Here is a 17588-nt window from a genome sequence, read left to right on the forward strand (position 1 = left end):
TTGACTAGTTAGTAGTTTTTATTTGTTATTGATTTGGTAGTAGTTAGAATAAATCATGTTTAATAAGAACATAAAATGGTAAGAAGTAGTTTAGCAAAGGTATCTCTATTGTATTTGCACAACTGACAGCTGCTGTGAAACCTTCTGCACAACCCGCTACCAAGGCCGGAGGAATTGGCCAAAATCATTTAATAGGAACATTTAGAACTTAGCTAATAAGTAACAAGAACATTTAGAACTTAGCTAATAAGTAACAAGAACATATAGAACTTAGGTAACAAGCTTGAGATTTAAGATGATTTTGATATAGTGTTTGTCAGTAGGCGTATATTATAACAACCTAGAAGAATGGAGAAGATGTCAGAATTTTAAATTGATGGGAACTAATAAGAGTTGAATGAAGCAACTTGTAGTTATTTGCCAAGAAATAGTTAGTTACCTGCCAAAGACCAAACTGCGCAGAATCACCTGAAGGAGGTCAAGAAGCGGACAAGTGAGGAAGACTATGAAAGACCACCAGAGGACTCTAGAAGACCACCAGAGACCTTCAATGCGCATGCGTAAAGGACATTAACATATGCTAATAACTTCCCAGAAATCTAATGAATATGCATAACATTTCTCAGAAATCTAATGAATATGAATGAATAAGTTTAATATAAGGTGTATGATTTTGGAGTTCAGGTGTGCGTGGTCTTTTGAGAGGACTCACCCACGCACCCGGCCGTTAATAAAGAAGTGTCTGCTTATCTACACTAAATTGGTGTTGATAAGTTTTTTACTCCGAGTTTTTCGGTAACAGGAGCACAGAGGGACAGGCGGAGCGCTTACTGGCTGTGGACGGGAGCTGCTGAAGCTGGAGAGGCCACAGAAAGGTAAAGAAGAAGAAACGGAAGGCCATCTGGCTGGCAGCTGCCTCCCGCTGCAGGCCAGAGAGACCCTGCCTCTGTGGGTGTGGGAGGATCCCTCCTCGTAGTCCACAGCAGGTCAGACCGCCAGGGTCTGTATGCATGACCAGCAGCGCGGTACGGCCACGTAGTGAGCGAGCGAGCGAGGCTACATGTCTAGGAGGCCTAATCTCGTAAGAGTTGCGAGGGGCTCGCGTGTTCCGTTATGCGGAGGACAGCCAAGTGACTGGAGTTACAGAAGAGAAAGGGAGGAGAGAAGGAGAAAGAAGCGGCTGAACTGGCAAAGTCTCCTGGCAGCACCAAGAACAAGAGCTGCGGTGAGCCCCAGGCCCTCGGGGCCCTGTCTCCCCTCTTCAGCGTTCTGGTCCCTCCCTGCCCCTCCATCCCCTGGTCCCCTCTCTTTCCCACACCCCTGCCTTTTTTTTTTTTTTCTTTTTTTTTTTTTCTTTCCTCCCTTGTACCTCTGATACTGAAAAGCCGGTCGAAGAAACTCCCTAAGACTCGTTTTGGAGTTTTAGAAAGCAGGCATTCTTCATTGCAGCGCTGGATGCACGGGGGATAGTTCCACCTAGTGTGCATGCCACAGCTTTAGCACAAACAGGTTATATAGAATAACTAATTGCTTATTAATCAGATTAGTATACATATACATAAAAACGACGGCAACCGATTATCATAGTACTGCCTACATCCGATCACGTGCAATGAAGGATCCATTTGAGACGAAGGGGTGCTTTTGTGACCACCGACCCATTTGAAGTTCTTGCTGGCTGTCCTCGAAGTCTTTATTCTTGTCCTTGTTCTTTGATCTTGAAGTTTAACGCAGTTTCAATCACATGTGGTCAGTTTCAGCATTGTTCCCATTTAGCGTACAGGAACATCTAGTCATAAGAGCAAAGAACTGCAAAACTTAGGAGTACCTACCTCTGCTAGTTAATTGCTCGGCTATACTTTTGTCTGTTGTTTCAGTTGTAGCATTAGTATAAGATTTCTAACAATTATTTACCAAATCTCACTTTTACAGTCACCTAGCAGCAAACCACAGCTGGTACAAAGTATTAAAACAATCCAAATATTTAGACGTGCCATACAGAACGTATGGAAATATGCTATCAGAGGTGTCCGAGGGGCAGGGGGAGCGCCGGGGGGCGCCCCAAGCCCCGGAGCAGACTCGCTGGCAGGACTCGATAGGCGTGCGACTGACTGAATAGACGCTGGCCGTCCGTCCCCTTTGCCCTCCGGGCTGCATTTGCGCTCCCTCTGCACGGGGCGAGGGGCTGTGAGGGAGCCCAGGGGAGGAGGAGGTGAGGCGCTGGGGGGGGCGGGCCGTGCCCCCCCTGTTCCTGCTGGGCTCCGGCTGTTGCAAATATTCTGGTAAAGAAATCAACATTTAATCACATAGAAGAGTTAGGTTTGATTAAGAAGTAAAATTGTGAGGCATAATGTATAGGATTGTTAAGTTTGAAACGTAGCCATAGAAACTTTAGGAGCTGTGGTATGTGTGACGCTAGGAACTGTAATATTAAAGTTTGAAACAGCTAACCCTAGATACCTCACCAGGAAGTTACTGTTTTTTCTGCATGCTGTTTCAGGAAACTAAGGAAACCGTCGTGGACGCCAGTTTGCTGCTTGGAAACCCCCTTACCCTTCCCATCTTGATTTGAGTATCGAAGATGCCAGTCAGCAGAGCCAAGTGTCACTGACCAATGATTGTTTTTAAATAAGAATATTGATAAGGTTATATAATCACAGGACCGATCATTACAAAGGTTAAATTTAAGAACAAGCATAGTATGCGTTTTTATGGAAGGAGCTTAGGTAACAATGACTTGACGGGAAAAGTCTGTAAAAACTGATGGATTTTGATACTAAGTGGGACACGCCTTTGGAGGAGCGATCCCCCGTGTCCCCAGCCCTGTGATAAACAAAGTGCCTGCTTCTTAACTTCACGTTGATGTTAAGGAGTTTTATTCTCGATTTCGGTAATGGTTTTGGCGACCCAGATGGGACCTTATGAGTGAGACTGGACGAGATCGAGTGTCGATCAAACTCCGGCTGGCACCGAGGTATTCTCGGGGAGAACCGTCACCCTTGACGCGCAAAGCTCCTCGCAGCGTTCCCTGGAAAAAAGGTAAAGCGCTGCTTCTTTGGAATTTGTTTGGAAAGCCTGCCCGTGAGGCGCGGCAAAAGCTTCGCAGGGTTGGGGCTTGGAGGGTACCTGTCTGGAGTGGAAGCCTAGGCGTCTGCCCGTAAGTCATAAGCGGAAGCTATTGCTGGGTTGGACTTTGTCTATTATTTGGGACAGCTGTCATTTGCATTTGTTTGGTATTTAGTATTTGAATGTATATAAGTATAATGGCATTAGCAAAATTGTTTAAGAATAAGAAGCAGAAAATAGAACTGCTGATGAAAAGTTACCAGAAACATCACCGTTGGGATGTTTATTGGCACATTGGGGTGAATTGCAGGAAAAGTGGTAAACAAACAGAACTTTGAGTTATAATACTATATTGCAATTACTGTTGTTTTGTAGAAGAGAGAGTAAATGGAATAAAGTACCACATGTAGATTTGTTCTTTTTAAGTGAACATATCTGACGGGGACTGGAGGGAAGTCTCCCAGCAGAACCTCTGGTTACAGCTTGTTACAAATATTCTGATAAGTTAAAATTTTATATAAGCTGGGTTTGATGAAAAAGTAAAGACTGTAGAATATATAGGGGTTTGAAGCTCACAATGTAGTCATCGAAACTTAGGAACATACAAAATGTGCTGTATACAGTCATAAGAAAATAAGTATTGTCTAAAATAAGTTAACCATAGAAACTTCGACCGATTTGTTAGTTTGTAGTGTTTCGTCCTAAGAAACTAAGAGAGATCGTTATGGATCTTAGTTCTGTTGCTTAGAAACCCCGCTTTGATCAAGATTCCAGTTAGTGGAATTAAGTAAGATTAACCAATGAATGTTTTAGTATAAGAATATTGAAAAGGTGGTGTGACTGAGGGCCAATCACTAGAAACATTAAATTCAAGAATTAACATTGAATGTACTTTTATGTAAATCTAATACATGATGGCGAAAATCATACTGCGCAGAATCACATAAGAGAGGTCAACTATCGGACAAAGTGAAGAAGACTATGGAAGACCACCAGCGGGCTTCTGAAGACCACCAGAGGGTTCACCACGCCTGCGTAGAAGGACATTTACATATGCTAATGATTTATCGGACAGTTGATGATTATGTATGACACTTCCCAGAAATTTAGTGAATATGGATAACAGGTGTGTATTTAACCTGCATGATTAAACTAGACAGGTGCACACACTAGGTGGAGTGATCCCCTGTATGCCCAGCGCTGCAATAAAGTACGTGCTTCTTAACTTCTCATTGCTGTTAAAGAGTTTTATTCCGGATTTCGGCAACAAGCTGAACTGGGAGAACAGAAAATTGAATTTGAGTTGACACTAGAGTCACCTTTTCAGTTTTAAGTACCTTAGAGGGAGAGTTAAGTTTTGAAGAAATTGGTGGTGGTGGTGCAACAAGTGAACGAGAAACTAGACCCTTCTTTAAATCTTTAACAATGAAATTAGGAAAGCAATGGGTCACTCAGCATTTTTTGTATGTGCCAAATTCTCCTAAACTCCTGTTAAGGAGAGATCTATTTGAGAACTTAGAGGCAGAAATTAAATTTAAAAATGGAGAGATTAAAATTTTAATTCCAGAAACTAAACGTATCGAAGCAGTGGCTTTGTTGTTAACAGGATGTTTACCGAAAGCAGAAGATTATACCAGTCCAAGTATAATGCTGTCATTCCAATCGTCTGGACTGGGAAGTTCCTGGTAAATCCAAAAAGCAGAACCTGTGAGAGTTGATTAAAGCCAGGATCGAATCCGGTAAGAATTAAACAATACCCCCCAAAACCAGAAAGTCGGAAAGGGTTAGTAATGGTAATACAAAAATTTTTAAGATACAAATTGTTAATAGAATGTGAATCCAGATATAACACCCCGATCTTGCCTGTTAAAAGGCTGATGAAAAAGATGACAGATTAGTTCAAGACCTCCTCAGAGCAATAAATCAAATGGTACAAGATATTCATCCGGTAGTGGCAAATCCTTATACTTTGTTAACAACCCTAACGGAGAAACGAGAATGGTTCACAGTGTTAGACCGAAAAGATGCCTTTTTCTGTATTCCCTTGGATCCCAATAGTCAAGAGGATTTTGCTTTGGAATGGGAAAATCCTGAGACTGGGAGAAAAACACAATATACGTGGACAGTCTTGCCTCAAGGATTTAAGAATAGTCTTACCATTTTTGGAAATCAACTGGCACGAGAATTAGAGATTTGGAAGAAAGAAAATAATCAAGAAATCTTGCTGAAATATACGGATGATCTGCTAATTGTAGCTGAGAAGGAAGAACAATGCACAAAGTTAACTGTTAACTTTTTGAACTTTTGGGGAATCAGTGGATATCGAGTGTCAAAAGAAAAAGCCCAAATAACCCAGAAAGAAGAAACTTATTTGAGTTTTAAAATCCTAAAAGGACAGAGACAATTGGGACCTGAGGGAAAAGAGGCAATGTGTCGTCTCCCCAAACCTAAGACTAAAAAAATTAATGACAAGCATTTCCGGGAATGGTTGAGTGGTGTCACCTGTAGATTATAAATTGTGGCTTGCTGGCCTGACCTTTATAGGAGCAGCTCAAAACCTCAAACAATGGATTGGACCGATGCCAAGAAAGCTACTTTCCAAGAATTGAAACAGGCTGTAATAGGGGTGCCAGCCCTAGAGTCTGCCAGATCTCACAAGAGACATTTGAACTTTTTGCTCGTGAAAGAAGAGGTAGAGCTCTGGGTATCCTGGCCCCATATTTAGGGCCAAGTGGGCGAGCTGTGGCCTACTTCTCGAAGCGATTAGATAATGTGAGTCTGGGATGCTCTGGTCGTCTGAGAGCCATCGCTGCAACTGTGCTACTGATCCAGGAAGCTCGTAAGTTCACCTGAGGACAAAGGATTACTGTATATTTCCCATATGATAACTGTTGTGCTAAAACGGAAAGGGGGGCACTGGTTATCCCCTAGCAGAATGCTGAAATACCAAGTGGTGGTGTTGCTGGAACAAGATGATGTTTACCTAAAAACTACTACCGCTGTTAACTCTGTTGCGTTTTCAACAACTGACCAAGTTAAAGGAGAACTGGAACGTGACTGCTTGCAGGCAATCGAAAGAGTTGACTCCAGCTGACTGGATCTCTGAGATGTGCCACTAGAAGAAACAGATTGGGAACTATATGCCGACGGAAGCGGTTCCATCTGTGAAGGAAAACGTTTATCGAGATAGACAATAACTACTGAGGAGGTAATTGCGTTGCCAAGTTTGCCTTCAATGATATCTGCCCAAAAGGCTGAATTGATAGCTCTTACTCGAGCTCTGGAACTAAGTCAAGGAAAGCGAGTCAACACTTGGACAGACTCAAAGTATGCTTTTGGAGTAGTACGTGCGCATGGGAGCGATACGGGGAGAAAGAGGACTGTTATCTGCACCAGGAACCACCGTTCAGCACGCAGAACAAATACTGAAATTGTTAGAAACCATTCAAAAACCAACAGCAGTCACGATAATGCACTGTAAAGCACACCAGTTAGGTAAGACCGGTCCTAACGCAGGTAACCAACTGGCTGATAAAGCTGCTAAAGAGGCTGCAGAAAAAGGCATCCTAGCACTAGTTCCAGAGAAAGGTATAAAATTGCCTAAAGAAACTCCAAATTATAATGAAAAAGATGAAGAATTAATTATTAGATTGCAGGCTAACAAAATGAAACAGGATAGGCTGTAACACCGACAGGTCGAATAATAGTCCCACCCACAATAATAAGACAAATTGCCCCATTGAACATCACAAAGTATATTGGGAAACAGAAAGTGAAATATGACAAAGATTGTTTAAACAATTATAAGCAGACGTGAAATGTATATGTAAAATTATCCCCGAATCAGTAATAAGATCATCTTTGGGATTATTAAATAAGGAAATTTTTTAGAAGAATATTAGCAAATTGATTTTATAGAAGTGCCTTGAAAATAAGGATATATCCTAGTTTTAGTTGATATCTTTACTGGGTGGCCCAAGGCTTTCCCTTGTCGCACCAACAAAGCAAGGGAAGTAGTCAAAGTCTTGCTCGAAGAGATAATACCAAAATATCGGGTGCCTGTAAGAATGCCATCTGACAATGGCCCTCATTTTATAGCAAAGATTATGAGACAAGTTGAGCAAAGTATTATCTATGGATTGAGACTATCACACCCCACATTGACCACAAGCAAGTGTGTGTGGGGAGAGAGAGAGAATGAACTATATCCTTAAGCAACAGTCGAGTAAAATTTGTCGGGAAACCTCACTCCTCACATGGGTTAAAGTGTTACCCGTGGCTCTATTAAGAATCAGAGTATAGCCAGAAGAGAAAGAAAAGTCAAGTGTTTATGAAATGTTGTATGAAAGACCATATCAAGAGTCCTATGTTCTGAGTATCTTGAGTGCCTTTGGAGATATGTTTTTAAAAGGTGTTATGATTTCTTTAAGCAATTCTTTTCAAGAACTTTGTCAGTATGTCTCCACAGCTGGACCCTTAGAATTGGATGTAGCAGCGCATCCCTTCTGACCAGGAGATTGAATATATATAAAATCACCGAGAAGTGGAAAGGACCGTATCGAGTCATTTTAACAACACTTGTAGCAGTAAAGGTCTGGGAGAAGAACCTTGGCTTCATTATTCGAGAATAAAGAAAGCACCCAACAAGAAACTGGAAGTCTAAGGAAACTGGCCCTTTAAAACGGAAAATCTATAAGTAAGTTTCACATTACCTATTTGGGAAAACAGTTGTGTAAAGTTTATAATGCTGGGGTTGCTATTAGGAATATTGTCGAGGGCAATAATCTTTTTGTGTGTTTAGAGGGTGTATGTATTTTTTTTGAGGGGTTCTAAACATGAGATAAACAAAATGAAACAATTATTGTTTGAGCTATTAATCTTGATATTAACCGTTTTTGTAATTTGGATTAAAAAAAATAATCTAGTTTTGTAACTGATTCAAAGTTTTGTAAAGACACAAAATTTAACCTCAGTAACAGCCTGCCTTCCGATTCCAAAGTCAGATGAAAATCTAGTTCCGTGGAGAATACTGACATTGAATTTAACCGAAACTTGAGAAAAGAGGTAGAACAATGAGAATCATTTTAGCAGATTAAATTGGATGGATTTAAAAGGCAATTATTTTTTTTAAATTTGAAAGAAGGAATTATAGCGTTGTGAATTATAACATTACCAAACCATCCACCTCACGGACAAAAGAATTAATTTATTCGCTCTTTGGGAGAAACTTGTACAAGCACCCCTTGGGGCTGTCAGCTGCCAAAACCGTAAAGACAAGTGCAAAAAGGAACTTGGGATCATGTTTAAAATATAAAACAATGTTTAGAACTTACTGGAGTTCCAGGATCCTTGTTAGAGCCACCCAGAGTCGGGACCATCTGTGGAAATTTAGACTGGTTTAGACAACCAGAGAAACATCACACATCCTAAACAGAGCTGTATGAAAGTTTATACTTGCAGCTCCTCTGACCCCAAACTCCCAAGACTTTCTCTAGTAGCTAAAGCTCTAAGATGGGGGTGTATTTGTAGAAAGTATAATAATATTTCACATGATCTTTGGTCCCCTCTTAATAACGGGAAAAATTTAGCTTGGAGTTGACGGCATTAAAGGACAGGTGAAAAGTTCAGGGTTAACTGCTTGGGTGACTAGTGATGCTATATGATCCACTCACCTTTTCATGAAGGAGAAAAGCAAATTGTGGTCTTTAGACTTAATAACTCTATCCTCTCTCTGGAAGAAATCTCCCTTGTGGCCTCGCTCTCTGGTGGACCTGGGGAAATCGAAAAGATGAGACCTGGCAATCGCCAAGTCTTAGAACTAAAATAAGATGGGTATTAAAATCTGTATTTTGACCCCAGTTAACACCTCTTCCACATCAGATGACTCTTGACATCTTTCACTCAATCAAGGCAGTGCCTGCTGCTTCACTTCACCTTGGTGTTGAGGGGTTTTGTTTCGGGATTCGGTACCACAGCTGCGGGCCGGGGCTGGAGGAGCCGCAGGTGCGGGCAGTGAGGCTGATGGCGACACCCCCTCCCTGGCAAGGGGAGGGGCTGCCGGGGGAGGGTCCGCCGGGAGCCCAGGCAGGAGCGGAGCAGAGCGGTGACTGGGCTGCGGCTGCCCCGAGGGAGAAGGTGAGCGGGGCCGGGCGCCCCTCGGAGCGCGAACGTCGGAGGCGGGGGTGGCCCGGGGGTGGTGGGGGCCGCCTGTGCCGAGGCCGGGGGGGAGCCCTGGGGGCTCACAGGGCAGCTGAGAGAATGTGCGTGCCGGGGGGTGGGGGCGCTGACAGGGCGGCTGAGAGAACGGGCGCGCGGGGGTTGGGGGGGCGCTGACAGGGCGGCTGAGAGAACGGGCGCGCGGGGGGGGGGGGCTCACCGGGCCCCGTGGCGGGGCTGCGCAGTTGGCCGGCGGGTCCCGGGGAAAGCCCCGAGGAGGACGGCGGGGTCCCTGTCGGACGCACGGAGCGGCAGCGGCGGCGGGAGCGCGCCGGAGCTACCCGGAGTGGCGCTGGGGGCTCGGCGGGGACTGCCGCTGCGCCGGCGTGGGGAGGTGGGGAGGAACGGAAGCGGCGTCCCCTCGGGGTCAGGCAGCAGGGCAGGCTGCCTCCCGGGGCATGCCGGGAGCTGTAGTTTTCGCGGAGTCGGCGGCCGGGCGGCAGCGTGGCTCTCGGGCGCGGCGTAGTCCTCGCGGCCCCTGGAGTCCGACCAGGTCAGACTCGGGAGCGTTGCCAGTTTCGCGTGGTTTTCCGCGGGCTTCCCGCTGCGCCCGCTCCCCGACCAGCCGTGCGAACGCGCTTCCCGGGCGCATGCGCCGTGCTTCGCGTGGGGCAGCCTGGCATTCGCTCGCCGGCGCAGGCGCCGTCCCCGGAGGTTTGTGATCTAGATAAGCCCGTGTCCTGGATAGCTGGGGTTGTGGTTTGCAAGCCTGTGACTCCCACCGGGTTCCCAACAAATTCAAACGTAGAAATTGTGCATCAGCCCTCCTTGCCCCCTCCGAGCTGGTCTGTTCTCTGTGGTCACCATTAGTAGCCTCGGTTTCCCACCTGTGGTTCTCCACAAACCCAGAGCCTCGCAGCTCCATGCTGAAGGGAGTGGGGAGCTACCCACGGAGAAGGCAGAGGCCCGAGTTTGTCTTTTGGGGATGAGAAGTGGGGAGGAACTGCCATAAATGGGATGCATCCCTGCTTGAGGCATGGCTGTTTCAGCTGTGCTCATGGAAAATCCTCAGATACGTTGCATCTACCCCTCCTTTCCATTGACTCCGGGAGAACTGGCCTCCTGTGTCCCCCAAGTTTATTAACTTCATGCTGCAGTGAAGTGGCTATTTTTCTTCTTTTCTCTGAGAATTTTGTGGATCTGGGAGTGGGAAGGACTGCCTTAATGCTGGCTTTCTCAGCCTACTTCTGGGAAGCCAGGCATATCTGCAGATTAGAGCCGGGGTAGTGGCCCAGGCACCTTTTATTCCTCAGAGGGCAGTGGATTTGGGGAGTTAGAGCAAGGCATGCCTGGATGTTGGTCTGCCTGAGGGAGAGGAGGTTTACAGCCAGATGAATGAAAAGCCTCCCACAAGCACTTCTGGGGAAAGGGTTGGGGGGTGGCTTTTAATGTACCCACGGTATCGATGTGGCAGGTGAGCATACACCCCCCTCTTGGCTGGGGGATCTTATGTGGATGCCTGCTGAGCCAGGGCTGGAAGCCCCTCTGCACACTCTGGAGGAGCTGGGTGCAGACTGGGGACGTGAGGGCAGTCGTGACAGGGACACAGAGCGGCAGAGAGTCCTGCTTTTTCAGCAGTTAACGGTGCTACTGTGTGGTCAAAATCTCAAGTGCACCTGTCCAACCGTGCATTCTCTTTCCTGGGGTTTGTTTATGGGTGTATTGGTTTTGTTTGGCAAGGTTTTGGTAGCGGGGGGGGGGGGTTACAGGGGTGGCTTCTTGTAGAAACTGCTGGAAGCTTCCCCTGTGTTCGAGAGAGAGCGAGCCCATATTAGCCGGCTCTGAGACGGACCCGCCGCCGGCCAAGGCCGAGCCAATCAGTGATAGTGGTAACGCCTCTGTGATAACATTTTTAAGAAGGAAAAAAAGTTGGGACGGAGAGAAACTGCCGCCGGAGTGAGGAGTGAGAACATGTAAGAGAAACAAGCCTGCGGACACCAAGGTCAGTGAAGAAGGAGGGGGAGGAGATGCTCCAGGCGCCGGAGCGAAGATTCCCCTGCAGCCCGTGGTGAAGACCCTGGTGAGGCAGGCTGTCCCCCTGCAGTCCAGGGAGGTCCACGGTGGAGCAGATATCCACCTGTAGCCCGTGGAGGACCCCACGCCGGAGCAGGTGGGTTCCCGAAGGAGGCTGTGACCCCGTGGGAACCCCGCGCTGGAGCAGGTTCCTGGCAGGACCTGCGGATCTGTGGAGAGAGGAGCCCACGGAGCAGGCTTTCTGGCAGGACTTGTGACCCCGTGGGGGACCCGCGCTGGAGCAGTGTGCTCCTGAAGGACTGCACACCGTGGAATGGACCCATGCTGGAGCAGTTCGTGAAGAACTGCAGCCCGTGGGAATGGCCCACGTTGGAGGAGTTCGTGGAGGACTGTCTCCCGTGGGTGGGACCCCATGCTGGAGCAGGGGAAGAGTGTGATCAGCCCTCGTCCTGAGGAGGTGAAGCGGCAGAAAATAACGTGTGATGACCATAAACCCCATCCCTGTCCCCCTGTGCCGCTGGGGGGGCTTGGTGGTGAAATCCGGGAGGGTAGTTGTGCCCGGGAAGAACGGAGGGGTGGTGGGAAGGTGTTCTGAGATTTCATTTTACTTCTCATTACCTTGCTCTGGTTGATTTGTAATAAATTGAGTATGTTTTGCCCGTGACGGTAATAGTGAATGATCTCTCCTGTCCTTATCTCGACCCGCGAGCCTTTTGTTATATTTTCTCTCCCCTATCCAGCTGAGGATGGGGGAGTGATAGAATGGCTTTGGTGGGCACCTGGTGTTCAGCCAGGGTCAACCCATCACAATGGGACAAATAAACTGCCCAGCACTAGATGAGAAGGTTGTCTGCACTCCACCTCAAACCAGGTGCATCACCTCTCCGTTGGGAAAGAAGTATGGGGGTGGGCATAAAAGGAACAGTAACTCCAACGCCTGGATTCTTTTTGGCTCTGGGCGTGGAGCAGATAACCACAGCGATACAGAGAGGGAAGGAGGTGCTGATGGGTTTGTACCTTGGACTTAAACTGTAGAGGATGATCTGTTCAGGACATCCATGTCATAGAGTAGCTGTTGCATGATTTATACTTGTAATCAGGTTCCTACTTGATAGCCTTAACTTTGCGTGGATTGTGTGTTGAACTTTCCAGTAGTTTGTTTGTTTTTACATTTCCTTAAGGTCTAGGCAAAGGTTTAGAAAGTTAGCAGACTTAAGGATAAGGATTTATTACTTTGTCCTGCCACGTTGCCATTTGAAACCTGTTCTGAGTATTGGTGGTATTCAAGAAATTGCCAAGATTTCGAGGGTGAATCTGTATCTTTAGGTGTACTGAGCAGAAAAGTACAATGGATCTTTTTAGTTGCCAGATAGCTTTCTTTATCCAGGCGGTCAGTTTATCAAGATCAGGCTGCAGTGTCCAGGGGGCCGGGGTGGGAAGGTTGGTGTTCAGACTTCTCATTCCTGTCAGCGGTGACTCTGCTTGCACCACTAAGTGGTGCTGTGTACATATACTTCATTAATTGGGAGTTGCCTGTGCCTGCCTGCTTGTGCAGTTCGGAGTGGTCATTTTAGAGAAAATGTTCTTTTGGCTGCATTTGTTCTCCTGTGATACAAAAACTTGACAGCGATTGGGGGCAACTACTACTTTAGGAGGATTTCTATAAAGTAAGAAATTGCTGGTTTTATTTTGTCATGATGGGCAAAACAATAACTGATTCAAAATCACGTCCACTGCAGCTTATGCTTCCGTAACACACCACTCAACTGATTTCTATGCGTAAATTTCTTCGGAGAGGAATCACAGGTGCCTGCTGTGACTATAGGGACAAGCAGTATGGGCTCACAGGAACAGAACATGCTTTGCCTTCCCATCACCAGAAGAAAGAAAGAAAGACAGAGGTGAAGAAGGGTGCTCAGGAGCAAGAGGCTGCAAGGAAGTTGCTGTACACGATCCTTTTGCCTTGCTTTATCTGACCGAAAAGCTGCCTTCTGCTAGTTGGGTCTTGGCTTGAAATACAAGGGGGAAGAGATTCCCGCCCCTCTCCCAGGGAGTGTGCTACTTTTGACTGGCTTGTTCTGACTATGTGATCTGCAATTACAATATTTAGATTGCATGGTGACAATCTATACCACTGACTCCCTGAGTGGTTTTTCATTTCTGTCCCCGCTTCCTTCTCCAGCTTTTTTCAATATATCAATTAAAAAAAAAAAAAAAAAAAAAAAATTTTAACCTTACATGAACATCATCTGTTGGCTTTGGCCCCAAACACTTTATTTCCTAGAAATAAGTTGAGTCTTTTCATCAGAATATGTAAAAGATTTCTAGCCACTGTAGTACTATTGTATTGTTTGTTTTTTTTAAATAAGTTTCTATCCAGGTTCCAGCGTGTGCACTAAATTTCTGCTGCAGTAGAAGATAGTCTTAAGCTGAAGAGAGATTTCATGGTTGGGAGAGAAAAAGAGCAGATCTTGACTCAAAGGTAACTTTTCCAAGGGAAAGGTAAACTCTTTTGTTTCTTTGGGGATTTTTATTCTGATAGCACAAGCATCTTGTTCTCTCAGGATTTTGTTATCTCTGGAAAAAAACCCTTGGTGTTGTGTCACTTCCTCCTTCCCTGGTTGTGGGTTTTTTCACTCCTTTCAGAGGAAGTGCTAAAACTATTATATTTTAGGAAGACATTTTAACTTTTGACTCGGAGGTCTGCAGACATCACTGTAAAGACAGTTTCTGTGCATCCAAATGCTGTTAATCCCTTAAAATACGAAATGAAAGATGTATAACGTGGAGCTGAGACGTCAGACTATTCCAGATGGGTCTGGTTTACTTTGCATTCAGTATTCCTGTAGCCTGTTGCTTTGGAAGTGCAGGTAATAAGCTTTTCAATTGAATAAATGAGTGGTAGTGGTTTTTTGTTTTCCTCCCCTAGAAATGTAGTGCTTAATCATACTGCACTGACCTGTAGAAGTTGTGGACACTGTGGTGTTCTCCAGAATGCTACTTGGGCTGCCACTACAAGGAGGTCATTTAAAATAATAACCTTAGACTTTAAAAATACATAAAAACTTAATGATGCTTAAAGTATAGAGCAGAGTAGTCACCAGGTTAAAATAACTTCATGCTTATGACATGCACAGTGATGGTTCCTTTCAGGTGTTTTGGTTTGTTTTTTTGTTTTTTTTTTTTTTTTTTTCTTCTTCTTCTTTAAGATGTCACTGGTTGCAGTGATCTTCAGTTTTACGACACAGCTAACTGTCTTAGTATGGATATGGTTCCTTTCTGCCTACTCTTTCAGTTTACTGGCAGACATAGTTAAGATAGCTCTTTGGAGTTGTGGAGTGTGCGTGTGTATATAGATATATGTGTGTGTGTGAATGTGTATGAAAATAAGAAGACCTAAAGTCCCCTCCCCACATCATTAGTTTTTGCTGACCTGTATTTCAGCGTTACCAAGATTTTAAAGTGACCCAAGTATTGCTGTTGCAAATGTTTCCATGTTTGTCTAACTATTGTGATGACATAAATAAAAAAAAAAAATCAAAACACTAAATGTTTTATTACTTGCCCTATAACTATATAGGCGTTCCCGGTCTAATATCTATTTCTTTTTTCAGGATTCACTGTATTTTTTTTTTTTTTTTACCCTATGAAATGGCAAGAGATTTCTGGCTTACTGTTGGCTTTTAATAGATGTTTTATCCTTGGGGAATTGCCCACCAATTAATTCATAGAGTTTGGAATTTAACTGAAGGACATTTTGCATGCCCGTGTTCAAATATTGATGCTAACAAGCCACCATACGGTTCATGTTGATAGCTTTATGGATACTTAAAGGTAGGCAATAGTCTTATTTTTTAATAATGCTTAACCTTTTTCCTCTTTGGCAAGAACAAGCAAGTCTGCCTGGTTTTGTAGTACTTGCAGCTTTTCCTTAACAACAGACTTCAAAAAGGGGAGAACCGGTATCAGCTACACAGTGAGGATGGTGATTTTTAAAATACTAAGCTGCGTAACAGTCTCAGGAAGAACATGTGTGACTGGGTGTGGGAGTCTGTGGTACAGCATTACTAACCTTTGCTAAAAAAAGTTTTGAAGAATGAAGCATTTGCTTTATGAACGGTACTTGAGGACGAATTCTGATGCTGCTAAAGTTTATTGAAAAATAGGCACTGATTTCAGTGATGATGCAGGTGTGATTTCTGTTCATGCCTTAAACCTGAAAAGAAGAGAAACCTCCATTTGAAGGAGGGTTTTGTATGAAGGGTAATCAAACCAGTAACCTGCTTTAAGAATGACTTTAAGATATTTGGAGCATCGATTAAAGGCAAATAAGTAAAGTTTATCATATCCTCCTACATAAGCTGTGACTATTGAATACAGTCAGCAGTCCACCTCAGAACTTGTTGGTGTGCAACTGAAATGTGTTAAGTTGTAAGACTTCACAGCGACGAGCTGACGGGCCACAGTTCTCTCTGAGCATAAAGCGCTGTAAGTTTTAGTTTCTTGCACAGCAGTGACTCTTTTCAACACTAGTAACTATACAACAGAGTAAAAGGCAAATTTAGTGAATAATAATGTGTCGTTCTCAGAGTAGCTGTTTGCATTTCACCGTGATGCAGATGCTTTCTATAGCAGTTGTGTTGGCACATGTCTTAGAATTTGGTTAATCCTCTCCTGAACTCATGTAAACTTTTGGCTTCAACTGCATCACTGACAATATGTTTCACAATAGAAAAATTATTTCTTTTAAAAAAAAAAAGGGGGGGGGGGAATAGGAAGAAGGGGTGGAGGAAGTGGGGATAAAAAAATCTGTTGTCTGCCAGTGCTGTGGGCTGCTCACTCATTTTTCTGTAGAACTCCTGTGGGGTTTTTTTCTTGTTGTTGTTTTTCTGCCTTAGCCTATTAGCCTATCCTCTGCACCTTTGGTCATTTCCTGAAGTTTGTCTGTAGTTTCCTACATTAGTAGGTAAATGTATCTATTTTACTTTACAGATCTTTGATGGTTTTTTAAATTGTACAAGTAATTTAAATCTTGGAACAAATGTCTTTGCTTATTGATTTTTGTGAGTAGCTGCAAAAATCTTATTTATTAGTTGCCCCTTTTAAAAATAAAAAAAAATGAATGCTATGCAAGAAATATGTTGCAAGTAAATGTTAGGGTCTTACTACTGCTCGCTGTTGAGAGATCGTGGGAAGTGCAGAGAATTTGTGTTAAAAGTTATGGGCATTTTTCAAGATAGTTTTCCAGGCCTGAGGTGTGCTGAAATATCTCTTTCCTGTGATAGTGTCTTTAGTTTCATTGACTTCAGTGGAACACACAGAATACATTGACAAACTAGCTGAGAATCTGATGATAAGGTTTTATACTCTACCTAACATGGTGTTGTGATGACTTGTCCTCTGACCTCAAAATTATGTTTGATGATCTTAACAGGAGGCCGGATCTTTGATCTGGAAATTATGCTGATAGTGACGTTACAGAATCCAGGCTTGTAACTTCACTGGTTTCTTGCAGCCCCTCAAGTTCATGAAGGACAATAAAGACCCATTCTCTTTTGTTCTTGTGCTATAATCAGTGATGGAAGTATGACATTGTCAGTTGTAAGAAGTGGCTTAACTGCTGTTGGAGTCTGCTTTTATGCCTGAAAAACCTGTTGATTTGCATGGGTTAGCACAGCTTATGCTAATGATATGGCTGGAATGAGACAGGATCTTGTGTAGTCTGCAAGGGCTGTATATGGTCCTGGTTTATAGCTGGGTGGGAGGGATTGGTTCAAGTTACTTCTTATTTGCACTATTTAATATCTTAAATAGGAGTGAGCAGGGTGATGGGAACAGTTTCGTTTTTACAAGAGGAAAGTTATAAATCAGTTTTTATTCTGTGTTAGAATTAAGATGTGTATTTACTGGAGACAACGAGTCCAGCCTGAACACTGAAACACCTCTGTTTTGGGCACACTATTAGAACTTTTTTAAAATTTTCAAATCATAACAGTCTGTCAGTTTATGCTTGTTGAGTCTGAGACGTTACATGATGCCCTTTGAACAGGTAAGTATTGCTGATAATTGATATTTGGTTTGTAGACTATACCTTTTGTATGCTCTAAAGTCACATGGAAATAACTTCTGTTGTTTCCCTTTCATTTATAGAAGTTCTGTTCATCAAACCATATAAGCACATACCTAAATTCAGTGTTAAACTTCCTGAATTGCTCTAAACTATTGTGTTGCTGTAAACTGTTTTGGCTGATAAACCTAAGCGGTCAGCTTGGTATTCCTCCATGTATATGCGATTAAGATGCAATAGCTCGGAACAAGTTACCAGGCAACTG

General features: G+C 44.1%; 2 long non-coding RNA genes across 2 annotated transcripts; both read left to right on the plus strand.

Annotated features, from left to right (window-relative positions):
- Positions 1-807: 807 nt before the first annotated feature.
- Positions 808-4277, plus strand: LOC126039370 (uncharacterized). The gene is made up of 3 exons (XR_007506307.1): positions 808-1225; positions 2501-3039; positions 4004-4277. It is a non-coding gene; the product is annotated as an uncharacterized LOC126039370 (long non-coding RNA).
- Positions 4278-9051: 4774 nt separating this feature from the next.
- LOC126039371 (uncharacterized) lies at positions 9052-13885 on the plus strand. Its single transcript, XR_007506308.1, has 3 exons — positions 9052-9201; positions 13054-13195; positions 13626-13885. It is a non-coding gene; the product is annotated as an uncharacterized LOC126039371 (long non-coding RNA).
- The last annotated feature ends 3703 nt before the right edge of the window (positions 13886-17588 follow it).

This window comes from Accipiter gentilis, chromosome 6 (assembly GCF_929443795.1).
Source record: "Accipiter gentilis chromosome 6, bAccGen1.1, whole genome shotgun sequence".
NCBI classification, from domain to species: domain Eukaryota; kingdom Metazoa; phylum Chordata; class Aves; order Accipitriformes; family Accipitridae; genus Astur; species Astur gentilis.